The sequence below is a fragment of the Nothoprocta perdicaria genome, unplaced genomic scaffold (genome assembly GCF_003342845.1).
Source record: "Nothoprocta perdicaria isolate Ctin4 unplaced genomic scaffold, notPer1 scaffold_606, whole genome shotgun sequence".
Taxonomy (NCBI): Eukaryota; Metazoa; Chordata; class Aves; order Tinamiformes; family Tinamidae; genus Nothoprocta; species Nothoprocta perdicaria.
Window position 1 is genome coordinate 2,780 of NW_020455873.1, and position 9,384 is coordinate 12,163.

At 47.6% G+C, this 9,384-nt stretch overlaps 1 long non-coding RNA gene across 1 annotated transcript; it reads right to left on the minus strand.

The window, feature by feature from the left end:
* Positions 1-1,347: 1,347 nt before the first annotated feature.
* On the minus strand, positions 1,348-6,659 carry LOC112956204. The gene is made up of 4 exons (XR_003251004.1): positions 6,629-6,659; positions 5,642-5,698; positions 2,143-2,199; positions 1,348-1,403 (listed from the first exon to the last, which is right to left on the minus strand). It is a non-coding gene; the product is annotated as an uncharacterized LOC112956204 (long non-coding RNA).
* Between the last annotated feature and the right edge of the window lie 2,725 nt (positions 6,660-9,384).

Sequence of the window (9,384 nt, forward strand, 5' to 3'; positions counted from 1 at the left end):
TATGCTCAAAAATGTCCAGCCTGGGAACTGACTACGGTCATGACTTCTACAGTCATGTCGCTAGGTTGTAGAGCCCAGAGAGTATCCATGAGATAGAGAGAGACCATAATCATCTGGGGATCAATCCTACGATCCTTCTGGGGAATCACTGCTTAATTTTTGTGGAAGCAATCCCATTATGCCAATGATAATAGTTGTATAATGACACTGACGATTAATACCATAATCATCCTAGGGTTATTCCCATAAACTCAGTGAGGATTATTCCTGGAATATCATTTAGGATGAATTTTGAAATACCACTTGGGATTAACCCCAAACTAAAATATGAATTGAACTGGTAATGGCAACAGCACTAAATTCATAAACCAAATTCTATCTATCTCATAATATAAATGGGCAATAATCCCATAATCCTTTCTCGACAGGGAATTGAAAATAATCTAGGGACAGTAACCCAAGAGATCTGAAAATAATCCAGGGATGAAGACCATCCACATTTTTTTCTCAGTGGAAATAATCGGGGCTGTCTGTGGATTGATTTTGGATGTCTGAGCCTTTTTGAGCAATTTTGCATGGCAGATACAAGTGGTAAGATTTTATGCCAACAGCCCTAATTCTAGTTATGCAGACTCACAAACCACAGCCTAAACCAAATGGACATCTATTGCCTTGACTTTCATCTGAGGTGTTCCCAGTGGGCTCAGGACACTGCTAACCAATAGCACAAGTTGTTTGGTATCCCGATCCAAGCACAGTACAGGTATCCCAATCCCTTTCTGTTACCTGCTACATCTTCATCCATGCCCTATATCTTGACATTCAAATACCCTCACAGCCCCTAGAACTTAGCCTTTTATTTCACTTTTTTGATATTTCTGGGATTGGGATACACCATCTAGAACTAATTTTTTTTCATGTCTCTGGATCTCCCTGCACCAGATCATATCCCCAGCTTTGGCTGGACCTTGCTGTAAGCAGAGAATAGACTGGGGTCCATGAGGAGATCTTTCTCCCAAGATCCCGGGTTGGTCTGTGCCTATGAGCTGCATCCCAGGACAGCTTGATTACTCTTTGAACATTTCTCAGGGACAGACACCCCCTCCAGTCTGCCCCACCACTGACCAGGACTTGGTGGAAAAGCCCTGGCTTTCCCTCTTCCAGACTTCTGGGCCTGGTAGGACAAAGGATATTCTCAGCACGAAGAGTATGAAGAATGTGGATTCAAATCCCAGAACCTCTCTGAAGAGGAACGCAGAAATCAAGCAGAGCAAAGAAGCACCCATCAAACCAAGGAGTAGAGAGTCCTCACAGCTACATTCTGTCTGATCAGTCACCTTTTCAGTCCCTCCATTGTTCTGAAAGCTGTCTGATCCACCATGATTCCCAATGAAGCTGTTGTCCTGCAAGGAAAAGGGAAATGAGGAATGTTCAGTGCTCCTTTGGGCTTCGGGGATCTTGACATTTGTCCAACCATAATGTCTACATTGTAGGTACCATAATACAGAGCCAGTCTGGAGTGAAACATGGAAATAGGACTTGACTATGCCCAGAACTTGGTGTCCTCATGCTGTGTGTGAKGCCTCCCTGGACCCTTCTCCAAGTACTCCAGAGGTCAGTAGGGATGCCAGACTCTTTCTGGTGGTAAAGATATCAGATGCTCCCTGGGTAAATCTCTGAATATCAGAGAAGTCCCTGCTAGGCTTTTTCCTTTAGACTAGTTTCCTGGGACAATGAGATGTTTTGACTTGAGCCTTAAGATTCCAAATCACTAAAGGAACTCATAAAGCACTTAAAAAAAAAAAAAAAAAAAGAACTTTGGGCTCAGTAGAACATATCAAATGAGATAGATTGGTATTTGAGGAAGGGGAGAGATTTTAAAATGCCCTGGAAGCACACACCTGAGTCACAAGGTTCTAAATCACTTTTGACATTTGGCAACTCTCCTGATAGGCCACAGGGCACCTTTGTGCATGTGTTGGAGTCCACATAGGCCTTTAGAGGAGAGAGACATTTGGTCAGGTCCAGTGGGGGAAAAAAAATCCTCTCTTGTCCCCAGTAACTACCTAATGGTGGTCAGTTCACTGCTACTGCACAACAAAAAGAGACCAAAGAGAAGCACAGAGCCCTCCAGATTCTCACCCGCTTGCCAGGGTGTCTCTCATCACCCAGAGAGGGATAGTCATGGATGCCGAAGTCCTGCAAAAAAGATTGGAAAGTTACCCAGCCACATCCCCTTCATTTGCTGCAGCAGGGAGACTGCTGGGGGCAGCTCAGCCCGCTTTGAGCAGGATGGAAGGGTCTAGGTCATGGCCAAACTCTAGAACAAAACCTGTGTCTGGTCTAGTGTATGACATGACTTCAAGTGTTTTAATTCCCTTCCCTCAGTTTCCCACATGGCTGTGCAGCTCCCATTTTGCAGGGCTTTGCTCTTGGCTGTGGTACCTCCAGCTCCATGGATCTAGTGTGTCCTATTTTCTAAGAATCAGCCTGCCAACACTTTGATAACCACTGAGACAAAAAGAATGAAAACACCAGACAAAGATGTGTGTGAGAAGGTGGGTTTATTTGACAGTGCTACTGGGTAACTCTTGTTCAGGCTGAGATGGAAGAGAGGATAGACTTTATATCATGTGGTTATTTGTCATGATGGTTCTGATGGGGAACCATCATTCAGATGGGGATCTGATTAATACGTATAAGTACATGAAGGGGGAATGTAGGGAGGAAAAGGCCAAGCTCTTCTCAGTGGTGGCCAGTGACAGGACAGGGGGTAATGAGTACAAGTTGAAACACAGGAAGTTCCATCTCCATGTGAGGAAGAACTTCTTTACTGTGAGAGTCACAGAGCCCTGGAACAGGCTGCCCAGGGAGGCTGTGGAGTCTCCTTCTCTGGAGATCTTCCAAACCCGCCTGGATGCCACCCTGTGCCATGTGCCCTGGGTGTCCCTGCTGGAGCAGGGGGTTGGACTAGATGATCTCTAGAGGTCCCTTCCAACCTCAACCAATCTGTGATTCTGTCATTCTGTCATTCTGTGATTCTGTTTCTAATTCCAGAAGGAATAATAAAAGACATTCACTGGAGAACAAAATACTCAACTCAACATAGAGGCTCTCCAGAACATCTCTCTCCAGTTGATTTCTCTTGTGTTCATAGACTGGGATCTCTCAGGAAGGATATTCAGAGACAGGGACATCTCTACCTTCCTCCCTCTATTCCCTTGGATAAGTCACAGCCATCCAATTATGATCCAGGGAGCATCCAATTGTGGTTCACATTTCCTTCTCCAGCCTTTGAGTGAAACTTCCCTGGGTCCTGGTAATTTCTCCATTGCCTCGATAGCTACTTTTTTCCTGACCACATTTTCCCTTTGTCCATGCACACAGTATGTATATCTATAGAGGAAAATTGCTAGGGGATCCTGTGATACCTACGATTAAAAAGGTCAGTATTTGCAGAGAGGGTCTGGACAATAGAGAAAAAGGAGAGGTGCAAGTTTTGAGGTTGTTGAGAATACTCTTTAAGAAGAGTTTGGGGAAATATGGGGTGGGTCACCATAGCCCCAAAGGCCCAAGGGGAGCCAAAGATCAACTCACGAGACACAAAAGTTGTGTTATTCTGGTTGATGGAGGAAGGGGCCTCAGGCAAAATTAGGATGACCTATCATTAAGGTTGAAAAAAAAACAAAACCAACCAAACAAACCAAAAAAACCCCAAAATATCCTTGAGACTGGGACCTGACATGAGTCCCTTCCCAAAAGAATTCCAAAAAACCCAACTATTTCTTAGTGCCAGAAATGGCATCCCTAGCCATGCCACTCCAGAGGAGTGGAAGTYGCTGATATCCAGTAGAGGGAAAGATGGTCTGTGGAGCTCACAAACTAAGTTTCTCAACAGCCATTTCAGGGAAGGGAAAGATGTACTTCACTGAGCCCATGGAGCAGAGAAAATGAAAAATCATGGATATTATTAGACCACTTCATTGGGACCCAGGTCACCGATCGATTTCCAGTTCTCAGATAATTAAATTACATGTCTTTTTTTTTTTTTCTTTTTCATGTTTCTGGATCCCTTTTCCATGAGCCATGTCCCCCTCTCTTAAGTCTCTAGAGCCCCCTGTCTTAAAGCATTGTATCTCACAGTTTCTGGGACTATCCTTGAGTCCCAGAAAGGGTCCAAGTCCCCTTGAGTCCAAGTATGCCATCCCTTTCCCACACAAAACAACTTCTCCAAAGGTTATATTTTTGTCCAGAAAGATATGGCACACTCTATAATACGAAGTCATCTGCATCTTCCCATCATTCTATGGAGAACTTTAGACTTTAACTGTGTAGACTGACATTATGAAGCTGAATAGATGCAGCTATGCTGCATTCTTCCTCACTGCTTGGACACTTCTGGGCTTGGTTTTGCATTTGGGAACAGCCTAAGCAACTACTTCTTCTGGCTAGTATCAACCATCAAAGAAACTCAGTTTAAACTTATCTTATTGCTGTTGAAACTGGCAGTGTTCCAGATTTTGCTATCAAGTCTAAAGATATCCTGCTGGTGGAAAGAATATAAGCTTGGTGAATATGACCTTTGGGAGCAAAAACCTCCATCAAGAATTAAACATGACGGGGAAGATCTGCCCCCATTTGCCTTAAAGGAGGTCAATGCACTAAATGGATCCAAATCACATGCTGGATAAACCTAGAATGAGTGAATCAGGAACAAGAGCAACAGAAAAAAAGCCACAGGTGTTCAGGGCAGCAATACGATGCCTTGAGGCAATAATCCACTATCCACTGGGCTCTGCTATGCAGTGTGGAGCTCCAAGTACCATGAGAGGGATAAATTCCCCCCTGATCCACACCAGGGAGGGCATGTCTGAGCAGTGGAGTCAGTTTGCGCATCCAGGAAGAAGGAGAAGTCCAACAAAGGGATTGGAGGCAATGGAGGTTGGAACACAGGGCAGCTGGGGAGTGGTGGTAGGTCCTGGTTTGTCCAGTCAGGAGACAAAAGGTAAAGGAGGGCCAGCTGCAACTTCCCACTCTCCAAAGGGTGCAGGAGAGAGGTTAGAGCAGACATTTCTCAGAGGTGCTCAGAAAAGGCCTGAAAGGCAATGGGCAGAAGATGAGCTGGGAAAATCCTGCTGGGTCAGGAGCACAAACTCTTTGTCAGAGGAGTGAGTCAACCCTGGGACAAGGTCTGGGACCAGGGAGTGGTTCTGCGTCTAGGGACTTCACAGACAGTCCTGGTACAGGACCTGAGAAACACGCTCCAACACTGATGCCATCCTTTACTAGAAATCAGGGGAGCTGCAATTTCCCCTTTTCTATGCAGCTTGTTTTGCAAAGGGGCATATAAAAGCCAGGAGTTACTCAGAGCTCCAGTCTCCCCATATACCTATGGCCTTGGTCCATGAGTCCTTTTTTTGATCTCTTTTGGCAGATGTTTTTGTTCAGCTCCCTGATGGCTGTGAATCTGTGACATTTTTCTCCACCCACGGGTTCCTTCTAAAGTTCCCATCAGTGGTCCCATCCTACCCTTACAGCCTCCCCTCCATGAAATTGTTACTTCCTCTTTTTGCAGGACCCTCTTTCCTYTCAAGCCAAAGGTACAGGATGCCATGTCCACACGGAGCCCACTGCTACTCACCTTATTTCTGTTGATGCTCTTACAGTCTGCACGAGCGTGGTCAAAGCTGCCAGCATTCTGAAAGGACACATTTGACTCAGTCCCCTGAGGTCTTGACAGAGTTTCCCTCAGAACCCATCYCCCACTGCTTAGACATTGTGTGAGACAGTCCCCATCCTCCGATAACATCTCCAGTCTTTCCTCTGCTCCATGCTTTGCTGCCCTTTGTCTCTGCACAGGCTCTGCAATGCCCTAAGCAAAAGCTTCTCTTACCTGGTGAGGYGCCGCGATGCACCCCAGCACCAGGAGACAACCAGCCAGGAATGTAATGCAGATGTGTTCCTGCATTGCTCTCCCTTTGAACAGGGGTACCCGTGTTCTTCAGGTGGGGTTTGTGCAGGTTACTGAGCCTGGCGATGGATTTATAGGGTACTGCCAGATCCTGCCACCTCAGCCCTACCTAAGCCAAGCCCTCATATCCCTACTAGGTCCATGGATTCTTGGTACTGCCAGTCCCCGCCTTGGCTTATCACTGCTTCCTAATCTCTCTCCACCGCTCCCTCTTGCCCCAAGCTTGTTTTCTTTCTTCTACATTCTTCAGCAAGGCTCCTCCAGGAGGCCTCCTCTGGGTGCCCCTTGGCATGATTTCTCTCCTACTTCTGTTGTCCCAGATTGAGCTTGTGGAGGAATTTTGTGACACCAGAGCAAGGTCTTCCCAACGAACAGCCATAGACCTTAGTAGTACTGTGCTACAGAGTAGGCAGGAGAGGGTTGCYGAGATCCTGGTCAAGCCACAAACCAAGGAGCACCAGAGCATGAAGGACCTTCTGTCCCTGGGACTGCCCTATCCCAAAGGCAAATGGAAGTCATCCAGGCAGTCAAGCCTGGGGCTAGGGCAGCTATGAGAGCGCTGAGTCCTACCCTCTCCCTACTCCCAAGGTTCATGTTCCSTCTCTCTTCCCAAAGATGGCACATGAACCCAGCTCTACAGGCTCCCAAAATGCTGACCTCTCTTCCCAGATTTGGCACAGGCACCAGCCACTGCATCCTCCTCTGGGTTAATTCCCAGCATCTTYCCAGTGCCACAARSCKGGAGAGAGAAGCCAGGAATCCTGCTTCTCCCCTCGGCAACAGGAGCAAGTGGTTACAGCTAGCCACTAAGCCATCCTCCCGAGACCTTAGTAGGAACATCAGCTTTATTATCTTGATCAGAAAACTTCAATCTCCTTTGGGATTCCYGGAGGAGAGACCACAGCAGGACCAGAGTCACTGGGCCCAGGAGATGTGAGCATGGTGGCGTCCAGTGGAGAACTATGGTGAAGTGTTGGAGACAGTTCCCTTCTCACAGCAGAGCCCACAGCCCCAACGGTGCTTCTCACAGCAGAAACAGCAGAACCAACATCTTCTGAGTCTCCTCCAGYCTCCCTGCAAGTGAAAGGGAGATGCTGGTGACCCTCCAAGGTGGAAGAACAGTAGGAGGAGCTGGGTTGAGACTGGAAGCCAGAGCGCCTGCGTTCTCCCCTCTATTGCTGGTCACAGGTGGAGTGGGACTATGAGGCCAAGTGTCCGTAGACAGGACCTGAGAAGGACCTCAAGACTTGTTCCCCAACTCAAGAGGCCTTGAGTGGGACACAGGCTTGTTTAAATCTACACTGTGACTCTCAGGTGTTTCCATGTTTCCTTACCATCTCAGGAGATGTCCCCGCTTACCAAAGGAGGAGGAGGATGTAGAGGAAGTGCAGAATTGAGTGTGTAATACTGAGAATGGCATGGATACAATGCTGTCTGTGGGCAGTGGCAAGTGCGTGCACACACATATGTATGTCCATTTGTATTCACATATATGTATCCATTTACTCTTCCTCTGTATCCAATAGGCCATGTCCTCAATTCACACTCACGTATGAGTCTCCTGAAAATGATTCCCACAGGTGAGTCTGCATCAAGGGATAGATCAGGGCCCCCAAAAACTAGAACTGAAATCCATTTCTCTGGGAATGAGGAAGCACAGAGACCCCAGCTAATATTTTGTGGGGAAAGTCAGGAAGAGAGAATCCTTCTCACTGGGAACATGTCTCACTGGGAGACATGGATAGCGGTGAACATTCCTAGCTCTGGATAGGAGGAGGGTATGTCCTTGCCCTGGCCATCTCTGGGGTATGATGCCCACTCTGCAGACTGGTTGGGACAGTATGGGTGGGAACGGGGATGGGAACATGGTAGAGATGGGAGTGAATGCCTGAATGCTGGGGTGCTCTTCCCACTCTGGGGAGATCCAAGAGATTAGCAGAATTCAAGTGAGGAAATCATGGAGCAGCCCAGAATTCAAGTGAGGAAATGATAGAGAGATCCACTGTGCTAGAAAATAAGTGTTTCACTGCTGTGGTAATTTTGTCTGTCTTCTAAGTGTGGAAGGTGTTTTGAGGACTCCAAGAGTCCCACTCAGGAACAGCCCCTTGCAGGTGGCCATCGGCCCCCTCCAAGAGCTGCAATGCCAAGGAGAAGAGAGAATGAGGGAGAGGCAGGAATGTCATCCCTCCTTGACACTGAGACCAAGAACAGATCCCAGGCATACGGCTTCTCACTGTTCTCTCTTCTTTTCTTTATCGCAAGAGTGCCTTTGCCCATCATGGTTCCCAAACCAGATATGGTCCCTCCATGCCCAACACCTTACTCCTTGGCATGGGAGAAGAGATACACCTGACGCAGGCAGGCTCTGGACAGCATGTTCACATCAGCAGCCGCCAGGAGGAGAGTGCAGCCCCACAGATAAGYCCTGTGAAGGAGGAACGCGCTGCTGAGTCTGTGCAATAAACATTCTGGCCACGAGGCGGCACCTGGAACTRTTGAATGGAGTTTGGGACAAGATCAGCACTCCTCCCTCATTCCGTGACCATGTCACATGTCCCCTCACAGCTCATATCCTCATCCAGCTCCCCTGCAGTGGGGGATTGTTCAGGGAATTGCAGGGGGACCCAGCACTGGGGCATCTGGTCCCGCTATGGCATACTCCAAAAGTCCTCCGCTTTCAATGTGGTTCCCCTGTGCTCTTTCCCAGCCTGTGCCTGGTTAGTCATTACCTTCTGGGTTCAAAAAATTTCCCCTGACATTGTCCCCTCACCCCAAGGGGCTCTTTGCTCACCTGACACCTCTACATGAGTGGTTAATCAAAAGCCACCCGGCCTTTTCTCCAAAAGAGTGTTTCCTTTAGTTGGCTCTTGAAGAAACAGCCCCAGCTCTTCAGTTGCCTACTCCGGACTCCCTCACCTTTCCTGTTCTGCAGAGAAAATCTAATCATCTAGGCTGCTCCCCCTTGCTGGTGGCCATGGTTTGCTTGCATCAAGCTTTATTCCTCCTCCTCAGGCAACCAAGACATGAAGGCATGTCCTGCTCTACTTCTCAGGTACACTATGTAAAGATAAGGGCAAACAAAATACACATCCAAGAGGCTTTCCTTTTGCAGTTGTGAAACAGCCATGGTTCAAGAAGAAAATCTTGCTACTCAGCACACTTCCCATTTCTGTCTGTTCCTGCCCAGGGACAAAGTGAGGCCGTCTGTTCTTCCTGTGGAGCAATCCACTTCTTCAGCATGGAGCCATGGGTTTCTTGTTTTGCACAGAACCACTGATGGGAAACAAAAGTCACAAATCATGACCATAAAGAGCCCGGCAGCTTGGAGGGGGTGTGCAGACTGTCTCTGTAATTTCTACTGTTGGACTGTTTGCAAACATTGTGGGAGTTGCGGCAGACAACCTTGCAAAGCA